Raw genomic sequence first — 17,115 nt, forward strand, 5'->3', positions numbered from 1 at the left:
TTGCTGTGAAAGATTCGGGAATCTTCTACACTGGAAAATGCTCCATTCTGGATGAGCTAAAGTATGGTAAAAAGATGGATGGATGCTGAACATACATGGGAGGGCAATCACCAGACCCATTTAAGGATTGTTTGCATCTAGGATGACTTAACTGTACCACGTTTGCACAGCCATGTGTCTCAGTGGTATAAACCAGAGTTGTCCAACTGCAGGCCTCGAAGGCCGGATCCATGTCGGATTTTCAGGGTACCCCGCATTAATATTCATGAGATAAATTTGCATACTGATTCTAAATGTACACACATTTTAATGAGGGATATCCTGAAAACCCGTCAGGTTTCCTGCCCCCCGGGCCTGGAATTGGGAGCCCCTACTATAACCGATTGATATGCTCATCTACCCATCCCAGCTCTTCTGCTGCCCCTGCACCCTACTTGTAACCCATGGGCGTCACCCTTTTGTACAGTGCTTCATTTCTTCTCAGCTAGCTTCACACTTTATAAACCAAATAGCTGGATACATACAAGGAGCCCCAGCCTTAGACCTTGAAAACTCATATTGACCATGTGCGTCCCCTGCTTCAACTTGCATAAGGTTTTTAGAAGTGGGTGAGTCAGATGAGGCTCAGGCCTGGCTCTGGCCAAGTGGCAGATTCGAGAACAAATCAAGTTTTAAGCTACTGGCTGTGGCACATGCAAACCGAGTCCTGACTCCTAACCCACGAAACAAAAAAAGAAAAAATGAAATCTTGAACCACTCGGGATAGGGAAGAGGCGGGTGGCATTTCCCTGATGCCTTGTACTCCGCCCCAGCACAGAGGCTTACTCCTGGGGTCCTCATAAATTCTTTCAGCCCTCCCAACTTTAGAATGTGGTCAAGCAGTGGGTGGGGCCCGGAAGGGACTGCCCATAACTTTATAACAGTTCTCAGTGTGATCAGCCACACTTTGAAATAGGAAGCTCTTTTCATTTGTTGAACAGAGACAGGCCACATGAGCATTATATTATAAGACCTGGATGTGTGCATGTGTACCCAAAAGCCACATTCCACCCCTCATACCTCTAGTTAACTGTGTGCCTTCTTACAAGACATTTACACAGATGTTTTTTTCCTTTATATCTGTTAGTTGCACACTCCCAACTCAAGAGTTGGCTTTTTTGTGAAGCACCACATTTTCTTCTCAATATTCCTACTAACAAGCTTCATGCCTGTGCCAACTACTACAAGCAGATGACCTTGTCAAACCGTTTTACGCTATTCTGTGTCTTCAAATCTTGAAAGTACAGTTGCAAAACCCAACAGAGATTTTAGACTGACATTACCTTGCATTCTACTTGTAGACTTTCTTTCAGATGAGAAAAACAAAGCTACAAGTATCCACTTTTTGCTTAACGTAAGGATTGAGATATTTGATAGATTGACCTGTAATGTGATGCGGGTACTTTCCAAGCCATGGCTGTAGGTATTATTTTACCTCTTTAAAGGCATATATTAACACCATTTGTACCAGGTAGAGCTGAGAAGATATACGGTCAAGTGTCTGAAGTGCAGGCTTGGTTCAAATCACTGATTTATCCCCTAACCAGATGATGGGCCTCATTACAACTGTTGCGCTAGTCGTGCCGGCAGAACCGGCACCGCTGCCGCCAGAGTTGCAGTTCTTCCGGCACCCGAGAATGGGCAGTAACCGGGTCATGCAGACCTTGGCAGTCCCGGTAATTGCCCTTTCGCGGGTGCCAGTAATGTGGAACTCCCCATTCCCATTTGAGCCCCATAGGGGCTCAATGGGAATGGGGAGCTCGGATGCACCGGCACCGTTCATAACGGTGCTGGTGCATCCGGCTTGCTGTGCTTGCGGGAGCCGCTCTGTCCGCCAGGTCAGACCTGGCGGGCTGACAGGCTCCCGCGGGCATAGCTCATAGTATGGCCGTACGGTAGCAACGGTGCCGGTAGCACTACCGACGCCGTTGTAACTGTACCACCATACTTGAAATGAGGCCCGATGTGTTCCTGAGCACATCAATTTCTCTTACTTTGCCATGTCTGTCAAAATTGAGGTGCCAGGATTTTTGTAGGAGAGGCTGGAAAGCCAGGACGCCTGATATGGGTTCTGTGCTGTGGGGGCTATAGAGGCAGGATACAGGTATGTGCTCTGTGTCCTGGAGGATGGGTAGGAAGGACGGCAGTTGGAGTTTTTTGTCGCAGAGGGTGGATAGGCTGGATGCCACGTATAGGTAGTTTGTTGAAGAGAGTGGAGGCTGGACGCAAGGCATCAACTTTTTGTTGTAGGGGCTGGAGAGACAGTACACAAGGAATTTGTTTTGTAATGTGAGAGGGCAGAACGCCAGGAGTGGGTCTTGTTTTGGAGGGTCCGTGGAGGGAAGGTAGAACTCCAGGTATATGTTGTGCGTTATTGGGGGTGGGAGACTGGATGCTGGGGATTGCTTGGGTGTTTTGGGGGACTTGAAGGCGGGGCGTCAGGTATGGATTTTGTGTTGTGGGGGTTAAGAGGCAGGATTCAAGGTGTGGGTTTTATGTTGGATGGAATGGATAGGCAGGACAGAGGGTATGGGTTTTGTTTTTTTAAGGGGTGGGTGGGATAGGCACCTGGTATGGGTTTTCTGATGCAGGGGGGGTAATATGCCAGGTATGCGTATGGTTTTGAGCACAGTGGGGTGGTACAGTACCAGGTAAGAATAGTGTGCTATGGGCACGTGCTTGAGGATGCAGTACAACAATTTTGGGTCTTTTGCAGGAACACTGGTGGTTAACTCTTAGAGCCAAGACACCCTGGCTCAGCTCTTCCCATGAATGCTCTGGTTCCTCAGCTCTAGAAGTTACACACAGATGAATCTCTGAGGTCTGGGTTTCTGTGTCCAGCTCCCACAGGCTTTTGTTCAGTACTTAATTTGTGGGGGTGTTTGCCAGGGCTGAGCACCGGCACTTATTGGCCCACTCAGGCCAAATCTGATGTGTGATTGTGGTTGCTGTAGCAATTATCCAGTTTCATGAATATCAATGAATAACAATAAGTCGGAATATGACAGTGCGGGGCACTGGTGCTTGTAGTGTCTGTGTCTTTAAGAAAGAAACACCCGGAGGAGTGACGTAACTCTGCAGGGTGTAATTCATAAAAGGGGCATGTCACGTGCGTGCCAGGGCCTGCCAGAGCGCCTGTGGAGCCCGGATGTGGAACAGTGCCCCGTGTGAGCTACCTGGACCGGGAGGCTCAGGCACAGGGGCCTGGTGATGCCGTATTGCAACACACAACATTAGCGATGAAGTAGTCGCATCTGATCACACGGACCCGCCGGATCATTGCGGCAGTGAGTGCAAAGCGGATTAGTGTGTCCCAAACGTTTGTCTCACACCACAGGGTCCGCGCCTGTGAAATGGTCGCCTGCCATTTTGTGACCATGTGTTAAGAGAGGTTGCGGCTCCTACAGGATTACACGTCCCCCTGCCAGGCACACATTTTTGGAAACCCTACTGAAGGGTGAAGACATTGGGCCTCATTATGAGTTTGCCGGTCCGGATACAACGGTACTGGTGAGTTGTGCTCGTGGGTGCCTTTCATTCCACCAGGTCTGACCTGGCGGAATGAAAGGCACCCGCGAGCACAGCATGCCTGCAGCACAGGCACCGTAATTATTGGTGCCGGTGCTACCGGCATCCAATGGGAATGGGGATCACCCGATTCCGGCACCTGCGAAAAGGGCAATTACCGGGTCCGACAGGGACAGAATATCCCGGTAATTGCCCATTCGCGAGTGTCAGACTTTTTCACAAGTTTGGAGGTAGCCTGCCTGTATTACAGGCATGGCTTCCTCCAAACTTGTAATGAGGCCCATTATTCACACAGGAGTGTGATCCACGTGCTGCAGCATGTGTGAGGAGAACTATTGGAAAAAAACAAGTTTTTGTTCCTTTCTTTTTACATTTGGCAAATGAAAGGGACTGATATTGCCATGGACTATGTACACTTGAGGTTGTGTAACCATCTACCATACACACCTATCCTGAGTGTGGGTAGGCAGAGGCTGTGTGTTTCAAGACCACCACGGTCAGGCGTACCAACACGTTTGATTTTTCTTGTGAGTTGCAGCCCTTGGGCAGGGTGACGAGGGTGCCTGTGCGCTCACCACCATCATCGGAGATGAACAGCAAGTGGATGGGGCACCAGCAGCAGTGGCCCCAGGTCGGGCATGTGTCCCCCGTCAACAAGGGGCATTGGTGCCCATACCGGGGTTTGATGTTTCCGGGGCCCCGTCAAGTTTGGGCACCAGATGGAGGCCTTGGATACATAGAATGGACATCTGCTTCAAGGCCACAGCGAAGACAGATGATGAGAGCAAGGTTGCAACGCTCCTGTACTCTGCTGGACCGGCGGTTCGCCAGATTTATCAGTCTCTCCGGCTGCCTGACGAGACCTATGTAGGGGCCAAGAATACACTGCGGGAGCACTTTATGTCCTTTGCCAACATCAATTATGAACGGTTCATTATGTGCGGTGTGAAACAGAAGGACGACGAGTCCCTGGACACTTTCCATGCCCGTCTCCGACGTATGGCGATATCCTGTGCAGCATGGGATAATGAGGAGATGATGGTCTGCAATCAGCTCATCCAAGGGTGTACATCAGGCAAATTGTGGCATCAAGTGCTAAGGGAACTTGGTCTTACGCTGCAGCGGATTTTGGAGTTGGGAAGATCGCATGAGGTGGCGGAAATGAGGGTATCCAAGATGGATGCAGCCCTTCGACCTGCGAAGAGCAAGGAGGTGTGTGATGTGGGGTGTGGCCAAGGCATGAAAGGAGCACGATGACCGATGAGCCAGCCCAGGGAGATGAGGAGGTCGGAGCCCGGAGTCATGACTGAAGTGTGGCTATGATTTGCCGCACCCAGCAGAATGTCCTGCTCAAGAAAAAGCGTGCGGGATGTGCGGCATGATGGACCACTATGCGCACATGTGCCGTGCACTGCTGCCAGTGGTGGTTCAGAGGGGGCCCATTTGTGCGAGTTTCATCGGGCAACAACGCCCGTCAACTGTGGCTCTGGTGGACCAGGAAGAGGAAAGGGCCAATGAGGTGCCGAGGAGGATGGCGATGACGAGAATGTCTTTTTCATAACAAGTGTCCATGTGCTAAGGTCCAAGGTCCTATGACAGACTAAATGCAATGTGAGCGTGGATGGATCCCCAGTGCCGGTAGTGGTGGATACCGGTGCCTCCATAAATATGATGGCCATGGTACACTACGAAGCAATGGTTGAGCCCCCAGGTCTGCAGCAGCTCAGAGCTTGCATCTTCATGTTCAGAGGAGAGCAACCAATTCCCCTGGTGGGGGCCTTTGTGGGGAAAGTTGAACATGCTGGCAATTCGATCAAGGCCCGATTTTACATCACTGAGGTGAGCCACAACACACTGCTGAGTTTCCCAGCTGTAAAGGCTTTAGGCATTGTCAGCTTTGCCTATGGCGTGTATGCCGAGGATGTGCAGGGCATACTCTGATGGTTTGGTGGACGTTTTGAAGGGATTGACCAGCTGGTCAGTGATCCAGTGCGGCTCCATATTGATGAATCTATACAGCCAGTCGCCCTGAAACATCGAAGGATTCTGTTCCACCTGTGTGACCTAGTGGACAAAGAGATAGAGGACCTGGTGAGGCTGGGTATCATTGGGAGAGAGGATGGACGGACACACTGGATGTCCCCCATAGTGGTGGCCAGGAAACCCAAGCAGCCTGACGCGGTTCGGATCTGCCATCAAGAGGGAGAGGCACCTCGTGCCAACAATAGATTGAGGAGCTACAAGGGGCAAAATTCTTCTCCAAGCTTGATCGCTGTGTGGGTTACTATCACGTCGTTCTGCAGCCCGACTCAAGATATATAACAACCTTTACCACGCACCGGGGGCTGTACCGATGCTGTACCGATGCAAGTGCCTGTGTTTTGGGGTGTTATTGACGGCCAAGGTTTTTCAAAACATAATACGTGGGACCTGGCTGATTTGGAAGGGGTCCTAAACATTAGCAATGACATTTTGGTGTTTTATAAGTCTGAAACAGAACACATGGCACGCCTTGTGAAGACACTTGAGCGCATTTAGAAATTGGTACTGACACTTGAGCCACTTGAGCGCATTTAGAAATTGGTACTGACCTTACATAAAGAAAAGTGTGAGTTCTTGCAAACAAGCATAGAATTCTTTGGGTTCGTCTTCAAAGAGGGGGGGGTGTTGCCGGACCCCAGGAAGGTCAAGGACATTGTGGATTCCAGACCACCGGAAAACGTGACGGAGGTCTGCAGCTTTCTGTGTATGGTCACGTACTGTGGCTGATTTATCAAGAACCTGGCCACGTGATCTGAACCCCCCAGGAGCCTCACCAGGAAGGACTCCACCTGGCAATGGGGCCCTCTCAAACAGGCAGAGTTTGAAGAAGTGAAAGGGGCGCTAATAGCGGGGGACACTATGGCATACTTTGAACCCTTGCTGCCATTGGAGGTGGCTGGAGGCTGTCTTAATGTAAACGGACGGTGGTGGGGAGGACCGGTCCGTGGCCTATGCAAGTAGGGTGCTGTCTAACATAATTCAACGGTATTGCCAGATAGAATGGGAGGCCCTGGCAGTGCTGTGGGGGTGCCGGTATTTCCAGTTGTATGTGCTAGGATGGCCAGTGACCGCCATGACAGACCACAAACCATTGCTGCCCATTATGGCAGGGTCGTCGAAGCCACCAGCAAGGATCAAGAGGTGGATGCTTGCCCTGCTGGAATATGGGGTGTCGCTGATCTACCGGCCCGGAACCAACAATGAGGCAGACTATCTGTCGCAGCATCTCCTGGCCAGAGGAAATGCTGAGGAGGACGCAAGCGTAGAGGAGGCTTATGAATATGTCCAGCTCCTGGTCGAGTCGGCCAGTCCAAACTCCATGCCCATCCAAGAGCTCGAGAAGACATCTGAGTGTGACGAGTGTTTTCAGATCCTACGAGATGCCTTTGGGAAAAGGACATATTAGGCACGTATGACATTTGAGCAGCGCTGGAGAGTGCGCGGGGAGCTGATGTTCATGGAGTCAGGCCTATTGCTGAAAAGAGACTGAATGGTCATGCCAGTGGAGAAGATACACCTGATGCCCACAAGGATAGCCTCTTCTTAGCCACTCTCAATTATAAAGAAGCTGTACTCCAGGCTAAAAAAGAATGCTACAATAATCACACTGTGTCTGCACAATCAAATACCAAGGAACTATTCAAAATCCTCAAGGAACTTGAGACACCTGCAGCCCCCACTGACTCCTGCACTAAAGACAGCAATTGGTGCACTAATATACAGACAGCACTCTTGGGCAAAATTGCCACCCTCCAAACTAAAATTAGAGATAAACAAAAATCCCTACAGCCAGACCAACTATTGACCGCCCCCACATCCAGTACCCGCCAAACCAACCTGACCTTTAAACCGTTCGCCTTCTCCCCTCTCACTACCCTTCAAGTAGAAGGAATTATAAACAGCCTCAAGCCTTCTAACTGCCAAGGTGACCCTTGCCCGGCACCCATCATCAAGGAAGCCTTGCACGACCTAGCCCCCTTCATCACAGCCTTCATAAACGCCTCCTTCAAAACAGGCATAGTCCCTGACAACCTCAAGGAAACCTGGGTGATCCCACTACTTAAAAAACCATCCCTTGGCCCTAACATACCGACCAACTTCAGACCAATCACTACTGACCCGTTCCTGCTCAAGATCCTTGATCGTGCAGCATACCTGCAGATTCACGACTACCTTGAATCCAACAATCTCCTGGGGCTAAGACAATCTGGCTTCTGCCACAAACATGGTACTGAAACAGCCCTGATTGATCTAAAAACTCAGATGGAGATACTAAAGGACAACGGGAAATTAGCGCTACTCCTCCTCCTGGACCTCTCTGCGGCATTCGATTTGGTTAACCACCAAATACTTTGCCAACATCTTAAATCAGCGGCCCATTTCTCAGACTCGGCCAACGCTGGATCCACTCCTTCCTCAGCAACAGGTCCATGCGGGTTTTTTTCACCCACAGCTTCGTCAGACTCCTCCCCTATTCACTGCGGCGTCCCCCAAGGCGCTTGCGTATCGCCCACGCTATACAACGTGTTCACCAAACCCCTTTTTGATGTGCTCGACTATCTGGGTGTCTCCTATACCAACTACGCGGATGACACCCAGATACTCATTCCCATCACTGCTGATTACACAGACGACACCAAATCCTTGAATGATGTCTATCTGGTCATTCAAGCCTGGATGGCGCAACATGAACTATGCCTTAACGACGACAATACTGAGCTCTTACTACTAGGCTCTACTCAACGTCTCAACAAATTAGACCAAGCATACAAGACTTTCAACATTGACGGCAATGACATCAAGGTCTCTAATGACACTAAAACATTAGGTGTCTATCTGGACTCTACCCTCTCGCTGAACAGACAAACTAATGCACTAAGGTCGGCATCGGCCTATACTTGCAAACTTATCACTGCTTGCAGACCTTTTCTGAACCCTCATAACTGCATTACCCTTGCTAGAACATTCGTTATGCCCAAAATCGACTACTGCAGTCAGTGGTCGAAGTGTACAAAAAGAAGTAGTGGAACTATGTTCCCTGCTGGCCTGCACCCACTCCCCATAAACCCCATCGCCACACACAATACAAACCCCAAACGTTTGCACCTGCTGTTTAAGGGAACGTTCAGTGCAGTGCATTGAAAGTGCAAGCTGCAACGTCTTCCTACACTTTTATTTAAAAACGAAACCATTCTGGAACGGTTTAGTTTTAAAATAAAAGTATAGGAGCTGTAAAACATAATTTTAAAAAGTAGAGGAGCACCGCTCCCACTTGCTTCGACCACTGACTGCAGTGCCCTCTACTTGGGGACCAGCCAGTCGAACCTCAATAAACTGCAAACCATCCAAAATAATGCCATACGGGCAACTCCCAATATCCCCAGGCGGTCTCATATTTCTAACGTCAGATCGGATTTACGATGGCTCTCGGTAAAGCAAAGAATTGCCCTGAAAACACTAGCCTTAACACATAAATGCTTGGACAACAATGCCCCACCTTACCTCTCCTCTCGCCTTACACTCCACATCTCCTCTCGACCCACTAGATCAGCTCAAACTCACAGCCTAATCCTGCCTAGATTTAAACTCCAAAAAGCAGTTGGTGTGAGCTTCCCTGTCCTAGCTTCAAAACTTTGGAATTCACTGCCTACCTCCATCAGAGCTGAGCCATTGTTCCTAACTTTCAAGAATAGTACCAAATCTTGGCTGTTCACGCAGAACCTATGAAGCTCCTATACTTAAGAGTTGCTACCGACTGTTAATATATCTTACTTGTGTATATACGCTCTAATGTACTTGTATTATAATATGTAAATTGCAATTTGCTGTATTGTATGTATTTAATTTGTGTATATTGTATATATCGTAACCTGTATCTAAGAATATGCGCCCGGTTGCCCAGGGGCCTGGCTGCACTTTACAAATAAACTAAACTTCAAACTTCAAGTGATTGAACTGTCCCACCAAGGACACCAGGGAATGGCTAAAACAAAGGCATGGCTATGGTTCAAGGTGTGGTTCCCTCAACTGGAGAGGCAAGTGGAGTTTGTGGCCTTGTGTGTGTGGTGCCAGGCAGCCTTGTCCGTGCAACGTGACCCACAAATTGAATACATGCTGAGGGGAACACAACCGTGGGAGATGGTGCATGCATGCAGATTTTGGCTCCACCGAAAGGGGTGTCTACTTCTTGGTGGTGGTCTACCAGTGGTCACGGTACCCCAAAGTGGAGTTTGTGGAGTCGGTGGCGGTGACCCTCAAAAAGATCTTTGCGACACATGGACTACCCCGCCATTCCAGGGAGGAAGTTTTGCTCAGCTGATGGAAGAATATGGAATTTGGCACAGGAAGTTTACGCCAGTCTGGCCTTGTGCCAATGGGTAGGCTGAGAGATTCATGAGGACCCTAAACAAGGTGTTTTGGATTGCGTACGGACAAGGCCAGGGTCTACGTCACACGCTGCATCAATTCCTTCGGGAATATCGAGCGACTCCTCATGGCTCTACCGGAGTTGCCCGGGCTGAGGCTGTGTTCCAAATGTGCCTGAGAGGTCTTCCGACGGAAGCGGTACTCAGGGAGCCGACTGTGATCGACGATGAACATGTGGAACAGGAAAGTAGACAGTGGACTGAGAGTGAAAATGTTAGAAGGGTGCTCCGCCAACATCATCTGGCTTTGGGCGATGAGGTGCTGGTCAAAAACCGCCACCCCCAAGGGAAGATGTTGCTGAACTATGAGCCTACCCCTCTGGACATTGTGGCAGTAAAAGGATCGATGGTGACAGCATCAGATGGGCAGTCGACGGTCACCAGGAACGCTAACTTCTTCAGGAAGGTGGGGGAGGCTGTCCAGCCAGAGGCCATCCAAAGGAGAGAGTCCACCGAGGTGCCAGATGTAGGGGGTAGTCCTGCAGGTACATCGGCTCCCCTGGATCGATAGGACAAAGGTGAAGGGAATCCATGCCGGGAGGGGGGCAGAAAGTACCCCAGAGAGTGGTGAGGGGGAGGCCTGACCACCGCAGTGACTATGTACTGAACTCCTGAACTGACCCTCATGGTGGCAGCTGGGACCCAGCCACTTGTTGTGGCATGCCCAGGACACTATACTGGTCATTGTTAGTTTATAAGTTTGAGAACATTATATAGCATGCTGTGTTTTGTTATTATGATAAAGGATGGGGAGGTGTAGTGTCGGTGTCTTTAAGAAAGAGATATGCGGTGGAGTGACGTAACACCGCTGCGTGTGATTAATAAAAGGGGCACGTCACGTGCGCACCAGAGGAGCCCAGACGTGTAACAGCTGTCCCTTGTGATCTCTGTGGGGGGGGAGGGGTTCATACAACAGTGCTGGTCATACTAGCGCAGCTCTAGTCAGTCTAGTGAGCGACAATCTGTTGTCTGTTGGTAGGTGCGTGCTAGCAAAAATTTGGGATTTGGCACTTATTTATTTACAAATTAAGTGCTGCCTTTGTTGGATTTGTATTCTTATAATAATGGATAATTTATATTATACTATTATACATTACATATATGATAAAATGTTACGTGAGATAGATCCCTGCACAGAATCCACAACACCAGTGTTGGCGTGGTTGGTGCTTTAGGAGGCCCATATTACAAATAAACCTAAGCCAACTAAAAGAAATACACTGAGGCAGAGGCACACCAAAGTTATAGTACATGTGACCATCTGCTGCGTACGTATTGGAGAGCGCGTTTGCTACACCTGAGAATGTACAGCTATAATATCACATCAGGTTTCCTTGCACCCATAACTTCCCTTCATAAGGAATAAAAACACAAGAAAAAGCTGTTTAATACATGCCTTTGTTTACAAAACTCACTGAAGAAGAACGGATCGGGACGTTCGGGAGCGGAAATATGAATGTACAGCTTTAGTGACATCTAGTGGTTTAAAATAGTATACGGCGAACAGATGAAGACTAATAATTAATGATTCAGCACCGAGAACACGTGAATGTGTTGCCATTTTTACGAATTTTTGCACCTAAAAACTCGGTCATCAAAGAGGGGGATTACAGAAATATCAGCATACATTCAGCAAAGTACTTGGTTCCTTTGCCAGTGATGTCAGATAGCGACTAGAAAATTATACATTGGTTTTGCCAGTTTAGCAAACAGAGCCTTTATAAAATGACGAAGACGTCATTGCCCTAATTCTCTTCGCATCCATTCGAAAGATGTCGGCGACGAATCCAGGGTCAGAATTAAGCCCATAGTGACTAGTATGTCCTCAGAAACAACATCTGACTTTCATTGTGAGTACATGTTCACTTTTATACCACAGTAACGTTTTCCTCGTCCAATACTGCCAGACAAATCATACAGTTTCCGTATGTTACGATTTTCTGCAGAGTCCTTGTGACAGAGATGGAAGCTTTTCATAATACTTGTAATACATGCTTTTCAACAACAGTGTTTTTTGGTTTACTGCACAAAAACCCAGACTCATTTAAAAGTGGAAAAGGTCGCTTTAATGTGACAGGCCCAAGCTTACAATTAATGCTCACCTGGCTCCATGGCCTTACAGACTAACGAAATATTTAAACCACCAATTAACTAATTACACATTTTCATTTCCCCAACAATTAAATAATTAAATAAAGCCATTTCCTCCCTTGGACCCTACCATCTCCTTACCCCTTTCCCAGGCGTCCCGCTTTCTCCCTGGGGCCATGCCCCTCCAGGCTCAATACTTGTTCCCCCGGGGTGGCCCGCTTGTGCAAACAGCATCACCCCCTCCTTTCCCGTGTCATTCCCCCATTGTGCTTCCCTCCCCCCACATCAAAAGGGGCCATGCCCCCGGCACGAGAAAAACCCTCCCCTGAGGTGTTCTTTCTGCCCCACCCCTCCCACCCACCCTCCTTTATTTCCAACTCTTCAACCAATCTCCCCGCCAACAGGACAAGTCCGCCAAATAGTGATTGTTCCCATAAACCGACAAATGCACCCCATCCTCCCTAAAAATCATAAAGCCCTCATACACTATTTCCTTATGTTCCATCACCTGTACTGCCACAGAGGCACAAAACTTCACCATTTCTCTGTTGATCCCCTTTCTAGCCTGCTCTATAGCACCCTCGCTCCTTGCTCCCCTCCATACTCTACGCGGCAACAACTTAGTCCACAACACCTCCGCTTGAGGCCACATTTCCCGCACCCAGACCAAATCCCTTTTCATTTTCCTTAGTAGGGCCTCACCAAGTCATTCTCCCCCGCGTGAATGATCAACCCCTCCGGCGCCCTGTAGCACTCCCGCAACCCTGCCAACACAGGCAGCAACTGGTCCCAGCGCAGGCCCCCTAACCCGTGCCATTTTACCACCACATCCTTATAGCTACACCCCAGTTGCCTGCCCAGAACCCTTTTCTCCGCTTCTTTCCCAGCCCATTTAATAATTGAATGGCCGACAATCCACACTTGCGCCAACTCCCCCTCCTTTCGCACAGCATCTGAAAAAGAAATTACAAAATTACCACCACAATACACCAAAACCCCACGTTGTTGTCAGCCCCACTTATACCCCCAACCATCAACAATTCCCCTTATGAAAATCCCTGACGTACCCCTTGTACCTCCTAGACATCCACCGCCCCAAACTTTTCACCTTATCCTCCGTGAAACCCAACCTCTTTCCCTCCGATGCTGCGCCCATCCTGAATGAATGTGTACCAAAATCCTCACCCTTTTCTCCCAACGCCCGCAGAGCCTTCCGCAGTACCCCCAAAACTTGAGCCGCTGAAACCGACGACCCATCCTCATGTTTGAACACCAAGCCTGTCTTCACCCCACACCGCTCCTTCCACAACCTACCTGCCAGCACTGGGCATAAACCCTTACTCCCCCGCCCCAACAAAACCCAGGAACCCTTTCCCTTCTGGTCCGTTTTAGACTTATTAATCCTTATGTCCAAACCCAATTCTGTAATGTGCACATCCTCCCACTGCAGACCCCCATACCCCCCTTTTCCCCCCACCAACTCCGACACCCGAAAGGCCCCAAAAAATAGCCACGTAAAACATGTCGCAAACAGCTCCCCCTCCCATACCGACCAGCAAATTCCCCCCACTGCCTTGACCAACCTCTGCAGCAATTCAGCCGATATCGGCCTCCTCTTATCCTTGTCCCTCTTATTCTCCCTTGCCCATCCTTCCAACATCCTACTCGCCATTTCCCCCCCACTCGGCTGAAAACCCCCAAACCACTTCCCGTAAAAAGCAATTCCAGCTAACTTCCCTGCTATAGTCGTTCTTGACCAGCCCCTGTCCATACACCTCAAGATGAAATTCACCACATCGTCCCTCCTCCTCTCTTCCGCATCCCATGTGCCCTTCCAACTACGCGCTCCCCCCCCAATAAAATCTTCCCATGCCCTCCTGTATGCCTCCTTAGACGCCCCGGCCAATGAACCCTCCACCAAAGCCAGCGCTCTCATCTTCCTATCTTCCACAGCTCTTCGGGAATCTGCTGCCCCTCCTGATCTGCCTCCGGAGCCAATCCATGGAATCTCTGCCATTGAAAACGAGATAATGCATCAGCGATGCCATTATCCTTCCCCGGCACATGTGTTGCCTTAAACACCACATTCAGTTCCATGCATCTCAGCACAAACTCCCTCATGAGTCTTGCCACCCTCTGATCCTTTGCTGACTGCCTGTTTACCACGTGGACCACACATTCATTGTCCACATTGAAATTCACTTTCCTATCCCGCAATTCTTTCCCCCACAGCTCCAATGCCACCAATAGTGGGAAAAACCCAAGGAATGCTATGCTCCCCCCTCCTTCAACCACAGTTCAGGCCATTTCTCCGCACACCATTTCCCCCCCAAAACACTCCGAAACCCCCTGCTCCTGCCGTGTCCGAAAATATCTGTACATCCCATGTCACCGGGTCCCCTTGCAACCACATTGACACCCCATGAAACTTCTCCAAAAAACGCAACCAAATTCTGCAGTCCTCCCGCACTGACCCTGATACTCTTATCCGGTGATGTGGGCACTTAGCTCCCGCCATAGCCCTCGCCATGTTCCTACAAAACGTCCTCCCAGGGGCTACCACCTTACATGCAAAATTCAGATGCCCCACCAATCTCTGCATGTCCACCAGCGTCATTTTCTTGGCCCCCACTGCCTTTTCCAGCAACACCACCAGTTTGGTCATACATCATACCCACTGAGTCCAATTCAATTCCCAAAAATGTCAATACCACTGCAGGCCCTTCTGTTTTGTCTTCCGCTAACGACACCCCCAACTCCTCCATTAGCTCCTGGAACAACTTTAGCATCCCTCTGCACTCACCCTCTCTATTTGCCCCGCTAATGAACAGAAAATCGTCCAAATAGTGCAGCAGACTCTCCCAACCCTATTTAAATGAAAAAACCCACTGAAGGAATGAGCTGAAACGTTCAAACAGCGCACAGGAAATTGCGCACCCCATTGGCAAGGCTTTGTCTATGTATATGCGATCCTCAAACTGCAAACCCAGCAACCAAAAATCCTCCGGGTGCACCGGCAGTAACCTGAACGCTGCTTTGATATCACACTTGGCCATGAAGGCCCCCCGTCCTTCTTTCCTTACCAGCTCCACTGCCTGGTCAACACTTGCATATACCACCCCACAATCTTCTGGTGCAATGAAATCATTCACCGACATCCCTTCCGGCCAAGACAAATGGTGTATTAACCGAAATTCCCCCGGAGCTTTCTTGGGCACCACCCCCAATGGGGATATCACTAGGTCACCCAGCAGATCATCAAATGGCCCCACTATTCTTCCTGCCGCTATTTCTTTGTTCAACTTTTGCCTTACCACTTCCTCATTTTCTTTGGCTGACTTCAAGTTTTCAGCCCACCGGCGCACCATTGGGCCCTGATACCCCAATCTGAAACCTTGACTGAACCCTTCACTCAAAACCTTCGCCCCAACCCTCTCCGGATAAAATTGCAACCATTTTTGCGGAACCCCCACCTTAATTGGCGTAAAAGCCTTTCCCCACAACACCTCTGCCCGAACCTCTCCCCCTCCCCCTGTCTCCCTGTTGGAAGCACTGCGTAAGCGGGTCTTTTCCACCACACTTGCTACACTCATGTCTGAACCTACACAGGGTCCTAGTGTAGCCGTCCTTGTTGAACGCCCAACATGCTGCTGAGGACTGCCCTCTGCCCCCTCCCCCGCCCCTTCATGGGCGGGGCGACCAAGAAAGGGCCGGAAGGGCACCGGCAGCCCACTTGCTGTATGCATTGTCGGGGCAGGCCTCGTTGGAGCCATCCATTGCAGTCAAAGATCCATATATATCTCCCCCCAAACCGCTTGACTGTCCTCCGACATTCTCGCTCTAAATTCCTCGTCATACCTCACCCATGCAAAACCCCCAAAACTCGTGAAAGCCTCCCTAATTACGTCCATATATTTAAGTAGGGCCACACAACGCTCAGGAAATTTTTCACAATAAACACTGGCATAAATGATAAATGCTGATGTCCAATTCTCAATAGTCACCGGTACCCTTGGACGCGCAGCCAGTTCCCTCTCCTCTTCTTTAGACCCCTCCTTAGCTCTCACTTCCCTATGGAGCAATTTAAAAACATCTACAAATTCCCCCGCCTGAATCTTTTCCCTGTTCGCCGCCATCAAGTGCGCCCCCAACGGCTTTGTTATCCCCATGTATGGCAATTTTTTCTCCTTTCCTTTCACTTCAACCTCCTTTTTCTTTTCCCCCTTGCACCTCGAGCCCCAATGGCTCCACCACCTTGTCCGTCTGAATCTCCACCGACCAAATGCTCTTCTCAGCCCCCAAGGCTCCAATGGCCTGTACACCAACTTCCTTCCTCCGCCCCTGCAAACCCGACCCTTCGTTTCCCGTCCCCCCTCCTGGGACCCCTCTCTGCCATGCAGATGACCATTCCCTTTCCCGCTCACCTCTTTCACTCCCTCCCCCGGCCCTCCACCCCGCCGGCAACGAACGAAAGAACCAACCCGCCGGCCCGACTTCAGGGAACACCCGGGGCCCTACCGCCCCCCGACCTCCTGCACAGCCCCCGCTATGAGGCCCGGAGATAACGGGGACCCAAGGTAACAAGTGAGGGGTGTCTTATCTACGGCACCCCTCCTATAAATGCGCGCGCCCCGCCTCACTATAACTCTCCTTTACTTTTCTTTTTTTTTTTTTTAAACCTGACCGCCCGCTCTTCCCAACTCCACTACCTCACCTTACTATTCCTCCTGCCTCAAGGCCCTGCTACTACCAGGGAAGGCTCGGGAGCAGGCAACAGGACTTGACAATCGCCAAGTCCAACCGTCGCCTGCCTCCCGAACCTTCCCTGCCCCCTTAAATACCCCAGTGGGGCACTCTGCCCCCACAGCCACTCGCTGGCCGTGTGCAGCGCCAAACACTTCCCCCGGGGTAAACGCTTTGTGTTCCCCCCCAGGGCCCCCCTTTTCTTTGAGAGCAACAGTGATGAAAGCTTTATATCTTATAAACGCTT

This window comes from Ambystoma mexicanum, chromosome 4q (assembly GCF_040938575.1).
Source record: "Ambystoma mexicanum isolate Mex_15411 chromosome 4q, UKY_AmexF1_1, whole genome shotgun sequence".
Taxonomy (NCBI): Eukaryota; Metazoa; Chordata; class Amphibia; order Caudata; family Ambystomatidae; genus Ambystoma; species Ambystoma mexicanum.